This window comes from Microtus pennsylvanicus, chromosome X (assembly GCF_037038515.1).
Source record: "Microtus pennsylvanicus isolate mMicPen1 chromosome X, mMicPen1.hap1, whole genome shotgun sequence".
Classification (NCBI taxonomy): Eukaryota; Metazoa; Chordata; class Mammalia; order Rodentia; family Cricetidae; genus Microtus; species Microtus pennsylvanicus.
In genome coordinates this window covers 135,128,586-135,152,197 of record NC_134601.1, presented here as the reverse complement: position 1 = coordinate 135,152,197, position 23,612 = coordinate 135,128,586, and the positions used below count along the sequence as shown (strand labels likewise).

The 23,612-nt window shown below is 41.5% G+C and overlaps 1 long non-coding RNA gene and 1 pseudogene across 1 annotated transcript; both read left to right on the top strand.

Annotated features, from left to right (window-relative positions):
• The first annotated feature begins 232 nt into the window (after nucleotides 1-232).
• On the top strand, nucleotides 233-10,968 carry LOC142840765 (uncharacterized). The gene is made up of 3 exons (XR_012908965.1): nucleotides 233-589; nucleotides 6,764-6,820; nucleotides 9,089-10,968. It is a non-coding gene; the product is annotated as an uncharacterized LOC142840765 (long non-coding RNA).
• Nucleotides 10,969-18,609: 7,641 nt separating this feature from the next.
• On the top strand, nucleotides 18,610-23,009 carry LOC142840550 (ferritin light chain-like; annotated as a pseudogene).
• Nucleotides 23,010-23,612: the final 603 nt, after the last annotated feature.

Sequence of the window (23,612 nt, the reverse complement as noted above, 5' to 3'; positions counted from 1 at the left end):
ACCATTTAGAGCTTGAAATGGCTTCAGAATTCCTTCTAGTTCACGAGTCACGGCCTCTTATTTCAACAGAGAAGGCTGTGATTAATCGAAGAATCTGGGCAGCTTCATTTGTGTCTGAAGTTCGAAAAACCCTGCACTTAGTAAGTTCACAGCCTCACTGCCAACCGGCAGGAACCTGCCAGGTTGGGAGGGTACAGCCATCTGGAACAGCAGAGAACAGGGTGAGGAAAGCCTTTTCAATTTGCAGAGAAAGCAATTACTCCATAAAATGAGCGAGATGGGACCCAAAAATGAATGCCCTGTCTACCCACCTGCTGTTCTTGATCTAGAAATAATTCCGTCCTTTGGTTATTTGCAGGGAGCACTGGGAAGGGAACACATTTCCTAAATCCCCATGGCTACAGAGATTGCTGCAATGGTTATCATCCTGCCCAACACCCCTGGATTCCTGTGGACTGTTACACGGCTCGGCTGACTCTGAGTCACCAGCACCTGCTGCTATGAAGAACCTCGTTGTCCTCACTGCTGAGAAGCGCAGCATGAGTGATGCATCCGAGAAGATGAACTGGCTGCCTTGGGCTCATTGCAGGTATCAGCACTCTCAGTTTTATCTCTGATGCAAATCAGAAGACTGGAATAATAAAAGTTAACCAACCCATTAATCCTTTAACCCATTATGCTATGAATCTGAGAATATGCTGGACAGAACCTTTTATTAAACCTACTTCTAGGATTCCAAGACCCTTTCCTAGGGTCCTCAAAATGTCAAGCTCCACAAACACTCAACTATGAGTGTCTTAATTTTGTTTCTCTAGGAAACAGATCTCAGACCAAGTGCTGGGTATGTTTGGAGGCTGGGGGTGGGGGTGGAGGTGGTGAGGGAGGATTCGATTCCAGGGAACACTGTTGGGTGAGGTGGAAAACAAAACAAGGGGGAAAAAAAAGAAAATAGTCAGGGAGGTTTTCCAGCTACTGTAGATAGAATCCCTAGAGAAACTTTGAGAGGTAGTACAGAGCAAGAGTTGAACTAAATCCTTTGTCCAAATCCAGTAGAGCTTATCCAGTATCTAGTACTCAACTAATTACCACTATCGTGAAATATCTTAGGTAATGAGAGTTAATTTATAAAGACAAAAGGTTCAATTTTGGTTCAAAAGTTTGGAGTCTGGGATGAAATCTCCCCACTTCATGAGGCAGGAAACAAAAAGATAGGGTTCAGGCTAAGATCTTACAGTACCCCTTATAGGCAAAAATGACCTAAGAACCTCTCACTAAAGTTTTTACTACCTTCCAATAATAGTACCACCAAGGGGACAAAGTCTTTAATACGCTTTTGAAGGAAACGTTAACATGTAAACTAAATTCAGCAGATAGGAACTCTTTCTATGCTTGCAATTATGTGCAAATGTCCAAAAGAGCTATGTGTAACATAAAATTAAATGGGATTCAAACTTTGGTGTCCGCAAAGACTTTTAACGGAACCTAACCATGTTGATTTATTTACATATTTCTGTGGTTCCCTTCACTCTTGAACATGGAGGTGAATAATTACACAAGAGACCATGTGGCCCACACAGACTACAATGTTTTGAACTTAGCCACAATATTGCTAACCTATGATGTACAACATGCACCTCAGAAGGATTTCATCTGGGGAGCATGAAAGTGCTTCCCCACCAATTTCTATCTATTGCTGTCACTGCTCCTGCATGCTTTTGTCTTCCCAGCTATACTAGCCTGTCCTGTTATAAATGGAGAACACTCAGGTACTGTGAGCTCCTGCATGCTTTTGTCTTCCCAGCTATACTAGCCTGTCCTGTTATAAATGGAGAACACTCAGGTACTGTGAGCTCCTGCAAAGATTCATTTCTAACCCCTAAAGGCGTAATTTCATATTCCTATCATTAAACAAGAAAGCATATAATTCTTATATTATTAGTTTTCTAGTTTCCCCAGAAAACTCAGCTGCAGTCTGGGCCCAAGAACATAAAATAAAATAAATATTTCTGCCTGTTTTCTAAATGTGGTTTGAAACAAGCAATATTAACAAATTCCATAAAGGTTCAAAATACACAGCCTATATGTAGCAGGGATGGTGCAAGGAAGTACCTTTTCCTAGTTGGCATTATCTATGGTTATGAGAAAATGGAGCTGAAAAATATCTTTTTACATAACTCCACTGTGATGGCTAATCTTGGTTGTCAACTTGACATGACTTGGAAGAAGCAAACTCAACTGAAAAATTGCCTCTGGAAGGCATTTTCTTCATGGCTAACTGATGCAGAAAGGCCCAGCTTACTGTGTGCGGTGCTACCCCTAGGCATACGGGGCTGGGCAGTATAAGAAAAGTATCTAATAATCAAGCCAAAGACGCAAGCCAGTTGGTGGTGTTCCTCCATGGTATGTGTTTCACTTCTTGCTTTGACTATTGCCCTGCATTCCTATAGCCTCTAAGTTACAGTTAACCATTCCCTTCCCAAGTAGTATTTGGTCATTTTTTATCACACCAACAGAGAGGCAGACTAAGACATTCCCTATGCAGATTGTCAGGTAGTTCAGTTAAAGCAGGCGGTGGTGGTGTACACGTTTAATTCCAGCACTTGGGAGGCAGAGACAAGCAGATCTCTGTGAGTTTAAGGCCAACCTGGTCTACAAGAGTTAGTTCCAGGACAGAGAAACCCTCTCTTGAAAAACAAACAGACAACCAAAAAAAAAAAAAACCAAAAAACTGTTCACTTAGAATGTTATCAAAATCCAAACGAACACAAAATATCATCTGATTGTTGCATTTATAAATAACTGAAAGCAATGAATAATAAAAGGAAGAAACATTGTCTAAATAACTGTAAGATAAAGTCCCCATTAATCAAAGACAAACTTGTTCTGCTATCAGGTTCTAGACTATTTATTCCCAAGATTTATATATTCTTCTGTATGAGCACATTAAAAACAAAGAGTAGGGGCTGGAGAAATGGCTCAGTGGTTAAGATTGACCTTCCAAAGGACCCAGGTTCAATTCCCAGCACCCACATGATGCTCAGAGCTGTCTGTAACTCCAGTTCCAGGGACTCCAACTCCCTCATGCAGTGTTATGTGTAGGCAAAACACAAATGCACATGAAATAAAAATAAATTAAAAACAACTAAAGAACAAAGACTAATTTGAGTCAATCCAGCAGTCTTGGGGTATGCTATGATGAAACACAAAAAGCAGTTTGGGGAGGAAAAAGTTTATTTGGCTTACACATCCATATTACTGTTCATCACTGAAGGAAGTCAGGACAGGAACTCAAGACAGGAACCTGGAGGTAGGTGCTAATGCAGAGGCCATGGAAGGTGCTGCTCACTGGCTCGCTTCCCATGGCTTGCTCAGTCTGCTTTCTTGTAGAACCCAGAACTGCCAGCCCAGGCATGGCACCACCCACCATGTGCTGAGCCCTCCCTAATTGGTCTCATAGAGTTGAGGCTTCCTCCTCTCTGATGACTCTGGCTTGTGTCAAGTTTGACACCCAAAACTAGCCAGTACACCAGCCTTACATCCAAACACTGAAATGCTCAAACCTTACTCCCCTTTCTCTAAAAGTGAGAACAGAAGTACTGCTTAAAACCCAAAAGGAGCAATGCATAAATTAGTAAATCCAAAACAAGTTCCATTTTTCATTCAGAAATTTCTTGAAGTTCTCTAGTCATCCAACTTAAGCCCACTTGTTTACTCCAATAACATTAAAGCTCTTGTGTTTTACATGTATTCTCCCAATCTAACATTAAATTGCTGGAAAAAGAAAGTCTCTTTGTCCCAGGCCAGTCCCACAGTTAGAACAAATTGTACACTTTATTGATCTTGCTCATAACATCATTTCATGCTACACACTCTAGAGAATGCTTAGACTAAATGCAGCCAAATTTCGTCATGCCCGCATGAATTCCCCTGCTGATCTGATGCTTGGCCTTCCTGCCATGGGATTTGCCCACAGACATGTGTACCTCCTATGCAAAGCTCTCCTTGTTTTCCAGTTTTAGAAGGATGGCCCATGATAGCAAGGTGGGAAAACAGTCGTCTTATCTGTCCTGGCCAGGTTCTGAGTCTTGGCCTTATCATGTTGTTCAAAGTCCAAACGGCACTTTTCTCCAATTATTTAAGGAGTCTCATAATTCCTTGTATTCATTCATTCGGTTATTTTCTTTCATTTGATAAATCTTTGAGTTTCAGTGTGTTAGGCAATAGCCCATTGTTACCTTCACCTCATCTCTTGTTAACTTATTCATATTGTCTCCTCTGCCCAGCTGATACAGAGCAGGCAAGGAATGTGTGCGTTATATAAGGGTCTCCTATTACAACAGGCACCAGAAGCACATAAGAGCTTTCTACAACTTTGAATGGTAGAGTAAGGAAGAGGATATTGACTCTGGACTTGAAACACTCTGGGTTGAATTCCCAGAAAGATTTCAACTAGGTTTTACAAGCAAGACTTATTTACTGGACCTTGAAGGTCATTTAGTGGTTGAGTATGTCTAGCCAGCAAAAGAAATAGAAGTTACTAAACACTGCAGACTAGAGTTCTAGGTAAGGTATATATATAAACAATGTAGCTTTGTAATAAATGCTATAGCTTTGGGAATGTATTATCACTGTAGGTCAACTGTGTGCTGTGGAATTAGTTCCATAATCAATAGTAGGGGGATGCTGCCTGTGCCCTTAGCTAAGCTACGCAATGTGGTACATGACCACAAAACATCAGTTTTGTTTCTTCTCTATAAGAGTAAATAAATGAATAAATAAATTATTTATTTTACATCTCGGCCACAGTTTCCCTCCCCTCCCTCTTCTCCACCCAGTCCCTTCCTCCACCCCTCTCTGTTCCCACCCCCAACGCACTCCTCTTGAATCAGACCTTATGCTTCCCACCTTAGATTTCAACTAGATTTGAAGAAAAGATTTCTGCAATTTTAGTGTATTTCCATCTTCTATTGGCTCTCTTTTTATTGACTAAATACTAGCTGCTATAGCCATATCCTTGAAAGGAGACCATCATACAATACAACAAATTTCATTGATAACCATGAGATCATACATACCTCAAAATAACAAAATATCACTTTTTAAAACCGAGGTTAATCGTCACTCTTCCTCGGGTTGCTATGCAGCAGGAGTAGGAAGTGTCTGTTGAATGTGTTCCAATTGCCCCACCTGAGCAGGACAGGCATTACTGGCCATCCACGTACCTCTGTATGCAGATTCAGAGTATTTCTCCATATAAAGTGCAGGAGATTGTTAGCAATATGAAGCCTAGGGAGGTTTGTTTGACATTCTTGGCATATTAGGCAATCAATCCCATTCTTGGGGATTAATATCAAGAAAATTATTTTTGAGATAGGTTTGATTTAATTTTTAATTTGGAAGGGATGAAGAGAAAGAATGTGAGAGCAAATAGTGCATTGCTCATATAAAGAATGTTTTTTCCTTTTTCCTGAGGAGAATGCTTACTGGATTTAATTTCTCTTCTAGCAGATGGATTTTAGCATTTAAACACAATCGCTTGGGTTTGAAAAGTCCTCTCATGGGTCATTTAGCTCATCTCTTAGCAGCAACACAAGGTAGATCTCATTATTTTTCTTAAATCCTGTCTTAAAGACGAATGAGCATCTAATGAATCTTTAAATGCTGGTTTTACTACCTACTCTGGTAATTTGTCTCATGATTTCTTCATTTGAATAGCTTCATAACTTTCATATTTCAACTGCTACCGATTCTCTGATATTTATCTAAAATTTCTCCACAGCATTAGAAGTCCATTTCTGTATCCCCTCTATTCGCCTATTTAACAGTTATTTCTCACTGGTTCTTACATGGAATCTCGTCTTTCCTAACTTCAAATACTTGAAGATGGGGGGTAGTAAGACCCCTGGCCCTCTAGATTTAGTGTCACCTTGGGTAGGTCTTGGCATTGCCTAGTTACTTCTCTATATTCTTTTGTATCTAATGCTGTTTCAGTCAGGAATCCCTATAGTGTTACACCCTACTATCATCTCAAATATCTAAACAAGAGAAACTGTAAGACATTCTTACCTACTTGGTTTTTCCCAGCCATAGGCCACGTGGAGACTTAACTTTATGGAATGATTTGAGTGAGTCGCTTTTCTAATCAAAACAAACTTTCTAACTCAATAGAAAGGCTGAACCAATCATTAAAGAGTCCTTCTCTTTGGTTAATTACAAAAATAACCCAAGATTCATCGATGTTAATGATCTAAAAGTGCTAGCCCACTGTCAGACATTTTTTAATATGAGTTATATACCTTTAAACTAACTTTCTTCCCAAATGGGCAAACATTAGCATTATGCTGGTGTACCTGGTAGTGATGTTGAAATAAAAAAAAAAATTGAGTGACAGAAGAGCATCCAAACGAAGCTTTGACTACTTCTCTACATGATAATAAGATAGAAGTAAAAGCTCAAGAAACATACACACAACACAACCATAAAAACTCAAGGATAGGCCACATCTTTCTTTTAAAAATCTTGATCTTCAAATTTACATTTTGTTATTAATTCTTCATTCTATTTTTCCTTTTATTGAAAACAGGCATTTTCTTCACATAATATATCCTGATTATTGTTTCCCTTCCATCTGTTCCACCTGGTTCCTCTTCAACTCCATTCCTATCCAAATCTACCCCTTTTCTCTCTCTCATAAAACAAAACAAAACAGAAACAAAAAATCCAGACTTCTGAAGGATAATAAGCCTACTTGCTTTTCTGGCAGGTTAGGCTGTCAACTTCCCAGAGAATTCCTGCTGGAACTGGAGGCTGGAACAACAAGGTGAGTGGGGAGGAAGGTTGTGGGAGAAATAGAAAAGGCCACACAAATGGGGGTAGGACTAGGGTATTAGCTTTGGAGGAGAGGAAGGAGAGGTGAACATCAGAAGAGGCTCCTTGCCTTCCTAGCCAGAGTGACCTGCTGGTTTCCAGGGAATGCCGACTGGAGTTGAGGACCTTTAATAAAGCAATGGGGTGAGGGTTGGAGGGGAAGATCTGTACTATCCACTGGAGATGGGAGTAGGGAGGGAGAGGAGGCAACAGCAGGTTGTCTTCTACAGAGTTGAAGATGAGAATGGAGGAAGGAAGATCTGCAGTTAGCGTTCCTGTTTCCCTAGTGGGAGTGGCCCGTGGCTTCCCAAGGAATGTCTGCTGGATGTGGTGGGGAGGAAGGTTGGAGAAGTTCTAATTGACTGTTGGGGTTGGGGGCAGAGAGGAAGGGGAGGCTGTGGCAGGTGATTTGCTACAGAGATGAGGAAGAGATGGGGGTATGGACTTAGAGGAATGGAGAAAAGGTGCAGTTACCTACCTGCTTTCCCCACATGTCTGAATTTATTGCAAATTGATTTTGCGATTTTTATAACATTTGCTTAGGAGATGGTTCCTCAACTGCTGAACAATGGTATTGACTTATGTAATATAATGTCAAAGCAAATAGGTTTTCAGAAAAATATTTTTAAGATGTTTGGATATATACATTTACAGAGTGAAACAGTTATAACAGTCTAACATACTCGTCATCTCAGTTACCTTTACAGAAGCTCCATGGTTTCTCCTGGCTCTGCCTCCTTTCTCCCAGCATTCAGTTTAGTTTTCCCTGCCTACCTCTATTCTTTTGCCCTATCAGGCCAAGCCAGTTTTCTTTATTAATTAATCAACTCTATTCACAGCATACAAAGGAGAATCCCACATTGTAAAAACATCTAAAATCTATACTTTAATTTATAGTGTGTAACATTAACTATAGTTTTATGCTATACATTTTATATTTAGATATGTACATCCCACGTAACAGTAACATGGCATACATTGACCTAAACCTCCACCCACCCCCTATCCTCCTTGTAGCTACTATTCTATTTCTATATCCTTGCCCTTTTTGTCCTTTTCAATTCCATGTGCAAGTGCAATGGAAATCATGCACTATTTGCCTTTCAGTGTCTCGTTTCTGTTACTTATCATGTCTTCCTAGTCTCTCCAAGCTGTCACAGATAACAGCATTTTCTTATTTTCAACGCTGAACAACATTCCATTATATCTACTACATTCCTCGAGTTCTTTAAGCCACCATCCATCCACTGACGGACGTTGAGGTTGACTTCATATCTTGGGTGTTGTGAGTAATGCTATAATGAGCATACCATGACATCTGCAGATATCTCTACAGATGTTGGTACAGTTGCCTTTGGTATATATTCATAAGTCTGGGTCATGTGGTACATCATATTAAAAACCCTTAGAGCAACCTCCATATAATCCATTATAATGCTCAAAATAATGGGTGAAGCTTTCCTTTCTGTTACACTCTGGCCAGTACTTTTTAATTTTCTAGGGTGTACCCAGAAGAAACCTAGATACCTGGAAGGAAGGGAACAAAGAAAAAGGACAGGGAATCATGGAAGCTAAGGAAAGAAATTGGCTTTAGCAGAAGTCTAGCTAGCGTCAGCTTGACCCTATAGGGATCTTTAGAGCAAGGATAGCATCACAGACTCTTCTCCCTTGTGGCAAAAGGCTTTTGTTCCTACAGGCTAAGTAGCCCTTTTCTAGAATGCTAGGTACAAGAAGCATTGAGATTTCAGAGTTTTGAGGATTTTGAATTATTCACATAGACTTTACCCGTTGAGCTTTCTTAATTAGAATGAAAATCGTCAAACCATTTTGAGTTTCACGTTAGTATTTAAAAGTATCACTTCAGAGCACTTAGTATTCTAGATTTTTTGAATATACACTCTCAATCTACACACAGCACTCAGCCATTGGTTGTGCTGTGGAGTGCGTAACCTTGCAGGCATTGCTGCGTGAGGTGGTCACCAGCAGAGAGCAGTTCTTCACAGAAGAGCACAGCTGTGAGCTGTTAGCAGCCACCACTCAGAGCTGCTAAATATAAAGTAAACAGAGCCAGCCCTGGCTCTTGGTAAACTAGAGTAAGCAGCTGGGGATGAGTGTGCCAGACTTGTAAACAGGGCCTGGGTGGGGCAGCCACACCACCTTAACAACGGTTAGTCACACATTTCAGTAGAGATAATCACTGAACGCTGCCATTTCCTTCTAGAGCAGAGAACTACTAACCAGTTGAGATAGTGTGGGAACCATGCCTACGATGAAACAATCAACCTCCGGGGCACGTGTGGAGCGGGCACAAGGCTGACTTGGGAATCTTATTAAAGACGCAGATTCCAGTGTCATTGCAGAGATTCTTCTTGAGGAGCTCGGCTACAGGAGCTGCTTTGTAACAAGGACAGACGCTCATGTTTCTCTTGGATATTATGGGGTGGTCATAAAATCCAAGCTATTTCAATGATGACAAACATCTTTCTATTTAAAATATGTTCCCACAACCAAAGGTGAAACGGAGGAGAACGCAACGTTAAAATTTGGCAGTTCCTTCTACAATGACGTTCACAACCATAAGAATTATTTTTATAAGGATATTTTAATTAAGCTTGTATCAATTTCCTGTTGGAGGGATCCAAGTAATTGCTTTATAAGGAGCCATGAATGAGGTGATTGTAAGCATCTGGGGCATAGAAGCCAAGGCTCGCAGCATGAGCCATAGGATCTGCGGAACTCTAAATGGCAGGTGACTCCATCAGCAATGAATCATAGCTGTTTTAGAATCATCTTCAGGTAGTCCAAGAGAATCAGACGCTTATCAGCTCAAAAATTCCTGAGAGCTGGCACCCTGAGTCAAAATGTAATGGCATGGATGGGAGAGAAGCATCTGTTCCCGCAGCTGTGACTGTCCATATAAATTGACGTCAGCGTCAATTAGATGGCCTTCCACTAGAAAAGACAGTATATTGATCAGTATCCATGTCTGCTTAACAATGCCTGCTCTGTGTTGGCGATCTAGAGAGAGCCTAAGATCAGAAATGAAACAGTATTTCCAAAGGAACAGCATAAAAGAAAAGGAGCTAGTCACATGACACGAGCTGTGATTTAGGTGGCAAGGGAAACAAGACTTATGACTAGCCTTGGCTACATAGCAAGCTTCAGGCTGTACGACAGAGAAAGATCTCGTCTGAGAGCTGAGCATGGTGGTTCATATCTGTAATCCCACCACTCAGGAAGCTGAGTCAGGAGGAGTTTTTAAAGAGTCTGAAGCCAAATTGGGTGAATTTCAGGCTAGCCTAGGCTATTAGATAAGTTTCTATCTTTAAAATAATGAATGGATTAAGAAACAAAATTTAAAAACATAAGATCCTGAATTCACAGCAACTAATTACCTGCACAAGATTGAGCACATCTATATTCCCTCGTCTATGGTGGGGGAGTTCATGACCTCCCACTCCTAGCTGAGGAGCTATTGGCAGTTAATAGTTGCTAGGGGAAGGGGCATTGTTTTTCTTTGGAGTGTGCTCCATGCTCTCTCTACTAAGCAGCCCCACAGCCAGGATCATGCAAGCAACCCTAATTGAAGCAAATAACAAAAAGAGATCTGAAAGAGAGGGGGGCAGGAGAGGGTGATGGGGTGAATGCGCAAATTACACTACATACGTGTATGAAATTGTCAGAGAAGAAGTCAAAATATTAAAATCCAAAACATAAGATACTATTTATAAATAAATGTCCAATAAATAAATAATATCACAAATCAATTGTTAATCAAGGACTTTTACACGTCCTTCTGGGAATGTGACTGTATAACATGAAAACAAAGGGTCGCTTAGGAAGGTCTACTTGATTAGATGAAGTATCTTCCCACAGAAAATTTTTTTAATGTTGACAATTAGTTATACACAGCTGCAATTATTTCTGTCCCTTTATTAGGATAGCAACCACAATGCTACACACTTAAATAAAGCAGCCATTTTACTTATTTTAGAGCTATTTGTTTTGTTCATTGTTTTATTTTTAAAAGCTTATTTTTTAAAGTTTTTAAAAAATTTCCTACACATAAACAAATACATTATTTATTAAACATATTCCCCCAACCCTTCGTGTTAGTCTTCTTTCTGCTTTAAGTCCTCATTTGTTTGACGTATGCTTTAAGATCAAATGGAAACTGAGTTTCATATGGTTCTATTTCAGGAAAGATGACACGTGAGGGAGTATGTTATGATTTTATGGACCATTAAAAACACCAATTTTTTTAATGATTACTCAGATCAAAATGCCATTCATGGTCAAAGTAAATTCTAGGCTTGGGATCGGCTGTTTCCAAAAGTGTTATCAGAGAGGCTGACTCTGCCCAAGGCCGTGTTTATAACTACCGTGCGAAGCAACTGGCTGCTTATATTAGTGCTAATGACTGACTCTTTGTCTGCTTTTGACATACAGTCAAATGAGCTTGTTGTTTGCTGATAAATTCTCAGAGGACTCAGGAGGTCAAAGGAAAGAGGCAGTGTTGTGTGGCAATCCATGATCATCTGTCTTACTTCCTCAAGGAAGGAGGCGCCCCGAGGTGAGGTGATGAGTCGTAGGCAAGAATTGATTAATGGGCTTCATTTTTCTAGCTCCATTTATGTGCTTGTGAAAGCAAGCAGACTAGACTAGTCATGCCTCTGAGAAAAGGTTAAAAACAATAACCAAAGATGAGCTGCTGGGGCAGCCAGGGAGCTGCCATCCTGGGAGGCCATTGTGTTGCCTGGATTTAGTGGTCTCTCACGGAATACTGAGACTGCGTGGTGAGTGCGGATGACCTTGAACAGGCACACCTTCCTTACAGGACGCGTCTTCTGAAAATATGATTCTGGGATAAAGTTTAGGAGACTGTGTTTACTCAGGGTTGTACCCTTGAGATCAATATCTGGGAAAAGAGAAGAGACTGGAGTGAGCAGAAGAAGGCCAGTTGTGATGAGGTCTTAATAATGTCCTCAAAGACTCCACAAAGGACTTCTGCAACTAGAATGTTATCCCAGAATTATCTTCAGTTGAGCCAAGACGGGTGGGAATTTATATTCTTTCACATGTATGTTACCATAGATAGTTACCCCAGAAACGCATCAAGGTAACTGTCTGATGGTTGCAGTTGCTGTCCTCAGCTGCAGCAGTCTGTAAGAGAGCTATGACCCAAAGGCTATCTCCTCTCCGTTATCCTCAGACTTGGGATACCATGGACTTTATTGTAGTGGGGAGCTACACTGCTCTGGTTAGCACACTACTCAAAGTCGGGCTTTGATTTGCCTAAGTGATTATATCAACTAATGGAAACCTAGAACTTCTGTTAACTCTAAAAGACGAGTTATGGTACCTGAATTTGATTGCATCTGTCAGAACGATTTTATTTCAAGATGTGACACGAAAGGGCAAAAGTGAAGACTTCTGATTCTGCAGGGAGAGGATGAAGTGCAAAATGGGGGTGACTATAGACTTATGGAGCATTAGAATAGTGGATGAGCAGTATAATCTAAGAGGTTGGGCAACAGTAAATCAGTCAATATAGAAAATAAGACAAGCCAGGGATGGAGGTTTGGGCCTTTCTTCCCAGTACTTGTGAGGCTGAGGCAGAAGGATCATTATGATTTCTGGGTCAATCTGTGTTGCCTAGTGAGACATTGTCTCAAACTCCTGAAACAGGAGCCAGTGATATGGCTTAAGCACGTAGATACTTACATGCAGGCCTAAAGACCTGAGTTCAAGTCTCAGAACCCATTACAGGTAGAAGGGAGGAACTTGACTCCACACATTTGTCCTCTGATCTCCCACCACACACAGTGGTACATTCATGTACACAGACATTAATAATAATAATAATATCAGGTGGAAAGTAGTATTTAAAAGTTCACGCAGCGTCAGGAATACAGGGGAAAGCTGACTTTTGGATGGCATTATGGAGACTGATCTTGACTAAGTGCTTATGCATCTTACATATATAATCTCATGAAATACTTTTACAGTTGACTTACAGTAGGCATTATTGTATACACATTTTACGGACAAATAAGTCAAATCCAAAAGGAACTTACTTAAAATTCTACAGCTGCTGTGTGGCAGAGATTCTGGACGCAAATTCTAGTTTACAGGATTATATGATGTTGGCATACTAATCTCTCTGTTCCTCTGTTTCTTCAGTTTTAAGATGGGAATGGTAGCGCCAACTTCTAGCTGTTGTGGCTACATGTATTGTTGGACTCCTCGGAACAATCCTGGCATGTGTTAAGAGCCCTGAAACTGCTCACTACGTAGATTGGTCAGTATAGTTCCAAAGCCTATTCTAGAGACAGGTATGTTACCCTGGCAACCCATTCTTGGGATGTGCCTGGAGAGAGGTAGGCAGTCTGAGTGACAAGAGGTAGCTATGATTCTTTCACAGATAGTATACATCTTTGTATTCGTGGGAGGCAATTTGCTAGGTAGTAGAGCTAAAAAAAAAATGGACCAGAACAGCCAAATGCCCAGTCATTGCAGATGTTATATTCCAGAGGGGAGGCTGATGTGAAACAAAACAAGTAGGTAATTATATAAATAATTAGAGGTGCTGGGAAGAGAAATGGATGAATGGAAAGCAGAAACTAAGGCTCGAGGGGGCTGTGGGTAAGTGGTAAATGTGTGCTATTTTTAGACAGAAAGATGGAGGAAGTCATGATGGTACGGCACTTGAACAAAGACCTGAGGGAAATGAGAAGAGATTCGGGTGGTAACTGGGGAGACAAGACCCAAAGGGGATTATTAAGGGTAATAGGAATGGACCCCCAGAGTTGTCCCAAGCTATGGAGAGAAATTGCCCTTGGAATGATAAGGTCTTCAATCAAGCAGTGTTCTTCACTGCAGCGGGTGCCTGGACAGTGGCTGACAGTTGAAAGCCTCCTTCCAGCAGCCTTGTTAGCTAGCATCAAGGGCAGTAACTGCTTTGTCTTGAAGGGCCATCTGGGTGTCGCATCTCCTCTTCCAGTCCCTGGCCTGCTTCAGTTGTTTATTCTTCTATTCGTGGAAACGTCTGTGTAAATCAGTTGCTGCCTCCAAAGAATACATGCAAAGAATAAATGCAGAGCATTCTAAAATTTCACCACTATTCTTGGGAGAAAGTGGAAAGGTTAAAATGGTAATTTGGATTTAAGCAGTTAGACAGACGATGTAATATGGAACCAAGGATCCCTGGATTAGCCAGGGGCAAGAACAAAAGTCTGCATTTGAAAGATCTTTGGGGGAGAGCACTGGCAGGCCAGTGATTTGAAATTGAGATAACATAGATGCTTTTTTTATGTGTTATCAATAACGCATCAGCACTGCCCACATATTCTAGAAGCTATGTGAGGAAAGAGGCTGTCGTTAGAATTAGAAATTGCTTTGTGGTGTTGGCACATTTGTTCTTCAGCCAGGTTCAGGTTTCCCCATTTCTGGATTTGAACCTAAAGCAGTTGTCACTTTGTTCAGGAGTGGCTGGAGCCGACTTTGAGTAGTGTGCTAACCAGAGCAGTGTAGCTCCCCACTACAATAAAGTCCATGGTATCCCAAGTCTGAGGATAACGGAGAGGAGATAGCCTTTGGGTCATAGCTCTCTTACAGACTGCTGCAGCTGAGGACAGCAACTGCAACCATCAGACAGTTACCTTGATGCGTTTCTGGGGTAACTATCTATGGTAACATACATGTGAAAGAATATAAATTCCCACCCGTCTTGGCTCAACTGAAGACAATTCTGGGATAACATTCTAGTTGCAGAAGTCCTTTGTGGACACTCTCCCCTTAAAGTGCCTTCATCGTGATTTGGGCAGCACGGAAGCCTTGCACTTAGTAAACCGAGCAACCATTTCCATAGCACAGAAACAAGCTACTGTTTGACCCAGAGAGGCAGCTCTCAGCTGTCGTTTGTTGACCTGAACTGAGAGAAACAAGATGACAGATTGGACAAGCAGCACACCATGTAATGTATGCCCTTCATGGACTGTCAAACATTAATTTAATTTTAATCATTACCATCTGGTCCTTATATAGAAAGACAGATCCAAAGAGATGTTTCCTAATCTTGAACTGGTGAATAGAACTGTGGTTTGGCTAGCAGCCACTTCTGTGCACCCCACCGAAGGAGCAGAAAGAGCATCAGAAGGGAGGTTTGTAGCGCTATCAGGCATGCAGCCAGCAGCAGCCCAGGAAATTGTAAGCAGAATCTGTTGTTGGTGTTGGTCCTACTATGGCTCAGTGGTTCCTTCTGTAGCCCACCACGGAGACAGAAGCACTAATTCCTGTGCTTGTATTCCTGAATATTGGCAAAGGCCTGGGATTTTTTTTTTGAGGGGGTGAGCGGAAACACTTAATTGTGGCTTAGACTCCAAGAGAAGCCAAAGTGAATATTATATAATTATTAAGCCCTGACAATTTGAATACAGATTGGAACCAAATGTCCTCTAAGGTTCCCTCACCGTCTGAGAATTGGTGATTCTTTATACAGATAATGGTACCAGAGCATCACTGTATGTTTTTATAGAGACCAAGTAAGGAACACGACAGGGGATAAAGCAGTCTCTCAGTCCCAGAAGTCAAGTCAGTCTCAGAGAAGATTTCCCTTTCTTCTCATCCCCAGATTGAACCTAAGGTTATTAGTGGTTAGTGGGCAGTAGGATGGTTGCCATTGAACTCCTAAGGATTGGAGAAGGAAGCCCTTCGTGTTTCTACATTTTAATGTCAATTGAAAGCCAAGTAGCTTCTTAAAAGCTGGAGGATGCCATTCAGCAAACTAGTACTAACCCTGGGAGTCAAGCACTGAGGCTTCTGAGGCTTCTTCATTTCATTGTGAGCAAAGATCATATGACTTTGTGAGAGGAGAACAAGTTTTTCCCTTTCCTTTGAAAACAGAATCCTGTCTTCCCCGGGGTTGTCCTATAGTAATCTGTTGTACTTCACTACCCTGCGAGCAAAATAGCTGCCATCGCCAGGAGCTCAACCCTGTTTACTTGCAAGAGCTCATCACTATGAGAATCACTATGGGACCTGTGGAATGAGGAAATTCCTTCAATAAAGGAGGCAAAGACTGGAAGGCTCCTGAGCCTCTCTCCTGAGCATTCAGCCATTCCTCACAGTCAGGAGTGTGCAATTTACCCCTAATTGCAGTGTGGCCTCAGGGTCTTGGGGAGGGCTATGATGTTGTATAACCTGGGGAAGACTAGGGAAAGGGCCTCTCTTTACATGGATAAGGGGAAGCCTTCATTCATGCTGGGGAAAGGCTTTCCAGTGTAGCTGCTATGGGGTTACTCACACTACTGTCAGTAGCCCCTCACCTATGTTATATAAGTAAGCCTAAAGGCTCTTTGGTCCCCACCAGGGTGAACTGTGGTCAAATCATAGTTCAGTTTGACTCTGGAACATTGAGGTTTGTAATAGATATTGTTCACATCTCCCCCAGGCAAGGACCTAAGCATGCATATATGTAGCACACAGATGTAGACTACTGTTAATCTCATTTTGGTACCTATGTCTACATACACACAGGAACACACACACACACACATACACAAGATCATGTGATCATTCAAAAAAGCAAAATCTCTGTTGGGTGATTTTCTTCTCCAGATGTCAGGATGACCAAAAGAAATCTTCAAAGGCTTCAAGCAGAGAAAAAGAGAACAGTACTATGAAAGTTCCCACTTTGAATTGCAGGACTGCATGTTCTTTGCAACTCCAGCTACATCTTTCCAAGTCACCTCTTGGCAACCATCAAGGCCAGACCTTCCAGCACTTCTGAAATACAAGGCCACTTCAATGTAGAATGTGTGTCTTCTATTCTTTCTATGAAACAATACAATTTTCCTTGTAAAAAGGAACAGAAAGCACTCCTCATCCTGGAGGGCAAGGGGCAAATGCAACACGAGCAGATGCACCAAAGAGAAAACACAGCACCATCAGAAAACAGAAAGCCATTCTTTGACATCTTTCCTGACTTCAAGGAGAGTCTTGGCCCACGTTTCCTGGGGACTTTTGTTGTAAAGAATGATTCCATCATGCAGAACCTATTTCTATCTGTGCACAAGCATAGTAAAAAGATACAGCCCACACATGTATTTGGCCTTTGAAAAGTGCAGAATTTCAGCTACCTGCCCGGAAGGAAATCGAGCCTTGGCTTCTAGACGTACCAGGTGATAGAAGTCCACAGAGGCAGGCTGGATGAGGAGCAATGGAAGGCGACCAGTGTGTTTCAGTGAAAGAGGGACGTCTCAGACTAGTGGGAAGATGGCCTGCATTCATTCTCTACTTTTGTCAAGTTAAAACTAGAGAGGATCAAAGGCAGAATGAGTCACAGAGATGACGCCTCCAGTTAGAGTGTGAGGGGAAGGACAAGTGTAAAAGCAGCTAATGGTTATAAAAAGATTTATTATTTTTATTTTACATGGGTGAGTATTATTGTTTGCACATATGCATGCCTGGGCACTATCTATCGGCCTAGTGCTCTTGGAGGTCAGGAGAAGTCAGATCCCCTAGAACTGGAGTTACATATGGTTGTAGGAGTTGGAAATTACATCTGGGTCCTCTACAAGAACTGCCAGTGCTTATAACTGCTGAGCCATCTCTTGGGCTCCAAAGGAAGCTAATAGTTATTGAGTATCTATTTTGTGTTATAAGTTGTGCTAGATTCCTTGTATTACTTTATTTCTCCACAGTGATCTTAAAATATAACTAAAGACCGGGTGGGGTTTTCTGGGTTTTTTTTTTGGTAGCTAAAAAGAATTAGAGTTGGAAAAGTTAAGTAACTTGCCCAAAACTATACGTCTTAATGGGAAAACTGTGAAGAACTTCAGATCTACTTGGCTCCCAGTGTCTGCTTGAATCCCAGTGGCCTGTTGCCTCCAGATCACACTGTCTGGAAATGGAATGAGTAGTCTTTAGGAGCTAATGTGTTCCTTGCTACTGGGATAAATTAAAGCAAAGAGTTAGCTGTTGGGGATGACCTATCGATACAGAGCTGCACACATAGCTCCTGATGTTTTCAACTACATTGTGAAACAAGGTTCCTAAGTGAAATATCACTCTGTCATCTGGAATGTCATTGTGTTCACAATTAGAATGATGTTTTTGGTGAAGGCGTCATTTAAAAAAATGGAACCGAAAATATAGTCATATGGAGGTTAGAGGATCAAGTTCAATTTTTGTTGTTGGTAGTCCTCCCACAGTCTCTCAGAATTCACCGTCCTAATTCATGCTGTGTGTTCCTTCTGTAAGCGTCCACGGTCCTCTACCTTAGGAGTATCACTTGGCTCTTTTTACAGGGAAAACTGAAAGTGCTAGAAAATGACTAGCCTCTGAGACAGCTCTCAGCCAGCAACTGAAAATGGATCCAAACATTGCCAGATATATCCGGGAACACAAAATGGGCCCCAGTTGAGAACGGTTTCTATTTGCTTGCCGTGCCCATAGTAAATGAGTGTGGAGGGATGTAGGATGCGGTGAGGCAGCAGTTTTTGGGTGGACTGTGGGCGAGATTCTCAGTGCTCTGCAGAGTTTAGTGGAGAGGACAGGTGGGGTGAAGAGGAGGTTCCATGTGTGTGTGTGTGTGTGTGTGTGTGTGTGTGTATGTTTTGGAGGAGAAAAATGATGATCCAACCTTATTTTGTAACACTGCCGGTGTCAGGCAGTCCCTTGAACAAAACAGTTGAACAAGTTAGAGCTAAACTCTGAACCCCATATAGTCCCTTTTAGAAAATGACGAGTACACAGAAACCATTTTGTTGCTTGTACATCAGTTTTCAGGTGAGTTCAGGTTGGACGACAAGCCCTTAAGCAGCCATTTCACAGCTTTCCAGAATCTGGCTTGCTAGAGATACTTTGACTTTTGCTGACATGTTTGGAGCTATTAAAAATCACGCTGGGCGGTGGTGACGCACACCTTTAATCCCAGCACTTGAGAGGCAGAGGCAGTTAGATCTCTGTGAGTTCAAGGCCAGCCTGGTCTACAAAGCTAGTTCTATGACAGTTAGGGCTGTTACACAGAGAAACCCTGTCTTGAAAAGGCAAAGCAAAACAAAAAATCAATACGCTCTTCTAGTAAGGATAATTGTGTCAATCAGAGGGAAAAGTTAGACAAAAGATGCAAATGCCTTTTCAGCAGAAGCTCTGGACCAAATTTCGCTGGTGGCTAGACAAACAAGATACCTGAAATGCGTGCCAGATTTTAGAGGATGGTAAAATGGAGATATAGATGTCTGGTATTGCCCCCTAATTGGAATTCCATCCACACCTAAGAGGTATAAATATAGAGTATAAACCATGGCAAAGTCTTTATTCATTAATTTTCTTATAAAATGAGGTCCTAGTAGGAGTTTCTCAGTATCATTGAAGTCTGATACTTCCCACGGTCAAGAGGCATAGCAGGCTAGTGTTGCAGGCAGGCTAACTTCCTGCCTAACTGTTGGGGGAGGCTGTTCTTTCATACCTTTCTGGCTCCCCAAACACGAAATAATCACACAGAAACTATATTATTTGCAATACTGTTTGACCAAAGCTTAAGCATATTTCTAGCTAGCTCTTACATCCTAAACTAATCTGTCTCCATTAATCTGTGCATCGCCATGTGACTGTGGCTTAAACTGGCAAGGTTTGGTTGGGCTCCAGGAGAGGTGTCTGACTCCTGCAGGAGGCTACTTGGCTTCTCTCTGACTCTGCCTACTCTCTCTCTGTATCTCTTTCAGCCTGGCTTTACTCTGTTCAGCCATTGGCTGAAAGCAGCTTCTCTATTAACCAATGGCAATAAAACATTCACAGCATACATCACCTCCCACATCAACTAACCTCATATCACTTCTGCCAGTTTGCTATGCTCAATGTGTACCTCTGCTGATGATTTGTACCCATGACCTTTGTTAGTGGCTTCTTCTTGGGCTGATGAATTTACTTCCCTGCAAAGGAAGGGCCTGGAAGTTTCTATTACTCTGGGGAGGCTCACAACTGGTGGGCAGAACTAGGAAAGCCTTGTCTCCATGCCTCATGTTGAAATCACCTCCAACGGTAGTTTGTATTCTGGAGCTTGACGGTGCGATTGGGAGGAAACAGAGACTTTCTGAAATTGCAACTTTGTTATTATTTTTGACTTCTTTTTCCGTCCCATGTCTTCATGACTTTTCTGTCTTTGCTGGGTGTACTTTTCCAATAAATCGCCTGTGTAGGAATCCTCAGGTTGGTGTTTGTTCCTGGAGAGTCTGTCAAACACAGAAACATCCTAGGTTCATTTGAGTTGAGGGGGAGGTAAATTCTGTGAATTGTATCACTCATATGGAATGTTCCAGAAATTTACCAACACCAACAAGATAGGTCCTTGCCTGTTTCTTGTATCAGGGTCATGGGCTGGTAACACAACTCTGCCTTATATACCGTGTTCATAGTCAGCAGGACCACAAGGGATCCCAAGAAGTATTGTAGAAGCCTGTTTAGCCAAGGAATGACAGCTAAGCTAAGCTTGCTAAAGTTTTGAATGATTGGATCTTAAACACTTTAACTATGCCTCAGTGGCTTCAAGCTTGAAAGTCACAGGGAATCTTGTTTCAGGAGGATAGCTCTTTAGTGAAAGGATCTCCATAATTTTGCTGCAAAATGGATTAATATTATACCCCCGTTTTTCAAGTTCTACTAATTCACAGTGCTTTCTCATTCATTATATAATTTACCTTGGCCGGGCGGTGGTGGCACACGCCTTTAATCCCAGCACTTGGGAGGCAGAGGCAGGCGGATCTCTGTGAGTTAGAAACCAGCCTGGTCTACAAGAGCTAGTTCCAGGACAGGCTCCAAAACCACAGAGAAACCCTGTCTCGAAAAACCAATATATATATATATATATATATAATTTACCTTGGTAACACATTTGTGAGATGCTAATATCTCTCTTTTATAGGCAAGAAAGCTGAAGCTAAAATATAAATAGTAAAATTACTGTATCCTGCTCTAAATTAATACACAAGGAAGATTTAAGTCACAAATGATTAGAGAGAATTCATTATGAAAACTTGAGAAGTTCTTGCCTCACGTTAGAATTACGGCTTTAAAACCGGGACAGAGAACAAAGAGATAATGGAAGAGTTTGACAGCATTGGTACACGACACACTATGAAGTCATTGGGAAATGTTTATATTGACTATGACACCGTGCTTTCCTAGCACTGAGATCCAAGTAGCTGAGAGAGCAAGTTGACAAAGGCAGGCCGTATCATGCTTACGGTTTCTCGGGCTTCAGTCTGCAGATGCTGGATACAGGGTATGTGTTCCTATTTTAACCAGAGCAGTAAAAGGAGACGGCATGCTTCCTTTTACATTCTTAAAATGTATGGTTTCAGCAACGGGGGAGTCAAATTTGAAAGTAACTGCAAAATAATTGATCTACTTTCATTTTCAGGAAGTCCAAGTTTAGAGCAGAGGTTTCACTTCTTTTCTTCCCTGGGGTTCAGAGTTTTACCATGAGTAGGATATGCCTATGTGACCAAAATCACAGGAAAAGGCTCTAATTGTGAAACAACTCAAGTCTAATGGCACTTAGCAAACCAAAAGCTCAGCGTGCGATTATAAAGCTGAAAGAGGCCTTTTGACGACATTGAGGTCTATATCTCTCAGTGGAGACCAGCTAACTTATAATCTTCTGTGTGTGGTTAATTTTGATACACTTTATAAATATACATTATTTAATTTTTATTCTCATTCACACTATGTGTCAGTTAATGGTGGAGTGTCTAGAATCACAGGGCTGTAGCTGCTAATAGGACAGCTGACCTTTATGACACTCCATAGGCTGCTAGGTACAATGAACGCAAGAAGCGAATAATAATACTGCATAGAAAAATTAGAACAGAACTTCTTATTGGCACTATTGGTGAAGCAGTGATGGGAAACAAGGCCAAAGTGAAGAAGAATGCCTGTAGACCCACCACTTGGAACGTTCGGGTCATCCTTGAGTCAGAGGCCAGCTTCAACTCCATGAGAGGCTCGCTCGAAAGAAATGAATTATACTCACACAAATACTTTGTGTGGCACAATTTTCACATTTATCTAGAAAGAATAAGGTGACTATATAATACCTATTCCAAACAGGTGCTCTTGGTAGGGGGATGGAGTGCTATTAACTTTATATCAGAACAGTAAGACTGCTCTGAGAAAAGGGGATTAATGGCTACTTACTGAGACAATGAGGGATTATATGCAGAATAAAATTACTGTATCCAGCTCTAAATTAATAAGCAAGGAAGTTCTAAGTCACAAGTGATTAAGGAGATTTCATTATGACAACTTTAGATGTTCTTACCTTACACTAGATTTATGATTTTTTTAAAACTGAGACACATAACAAATAAAGACTCCATTCCAATAACTACAAGACTAAATCCTTATCTGAAAAGATTGGGAGACTGTTCACCTACTGCCCTATTAGAAACTCCCAGCCACACCCCTTAAAGCCATAACTACTCTCTCTTCCTTCCTCAACATGCACAACTTCTGGGTCAATTTGCAATTTTCTGTTTCTGGAAGCAAGCCTCTTCTTAAGTTCCAACTGTGAGTGCCTGGAGCCCTCAAAATTACACCGGGGAGGTGGAGACCACTATTGACTGCCTGATCAGCATGCACCTACAGACCTCAGGTACTTACCTCTCTCTGGGATTCTTTTTCAAAGATAATATGTCTGTGAAAGGCCTGGTACACTTCTTCTGAGATCTGTCTGGAGAGAAGCATCAAGGTGCCTGTCTTCTGACGCAAAATCAGCACAGAGGCAGTGACCTCTTCTCTGATGTGCAGATGTTGCCCTCGTACCAATGTGGTGGGAGCCTGGAGGCCATGGAAACATCCTTGGCCTTGAAGAAGAACCTGAATCAAGTCCTTCTGAATCTGCTCACCTGGGTTCAGCCAACGCAGACTTGCAACTCTGCGACTTCTTGGAGAAGCGTTTCCTAGAGAAGGAGATGAAGCTCATCAAGAAGATCAGTGACTTCCTGACTAACCTCTGCCTGCAGACCAGTGAGGAGAACAGCCTGAGGGAGTGTCTCCTCAAAAGATTCGAGTTTTTTAATGGTGATGAGGACCAGGAATCTGTGGCCTTTGGCCTTACAGAGCCACCTGGGTTTTTCTGATACCAGCTTCTCACACAGGCCAGCATCACCTGCTAAAGCCACATGCCAAATGGAAGCAAAAAAAGTTTCTTTGCGCAGACAGAAACTGCTAGGCTGGGGGCGTTATTGAGACTAGCATAAAGGATTTGTTGCCTGTCAGTTTCTAGTAGTGTTAAGTAAACCACTCTTTTCTGAGTCATCCATACACTAATGAAGTGAACCTGTGTTTTGTCGTCGAAAAAACTAATAATTCATAACAATTGTATGCGGTCTTAGAGGTGTGATTCGAATCAGTTCTGGTTGCTCAATTACTGCACTCCAGATGTATTTTAAAATGTAGAGTTATTTTTTGCCTAGTAGGAGAGAAAACTGATCACCTGGACTATATCACATTGAGCCTCACTGGCTCCACACCAATCGCCATACGACTGCTTTCCCTGATTTCCAAGTTGATAGGATGCCATCTGCTTATTTGAGGGAACCCAAGAAGTAATGTTAAAAACGTAGCAAGTGGTCTTAAGTGCTGAGCCATTTCTCCTGTACTCATCCAATGTCTTCTGATGATAAAAGGCATACAATAGAAACCTTATTCCTAGAGAAAAGAACTTTTCCCATTTGTTTATA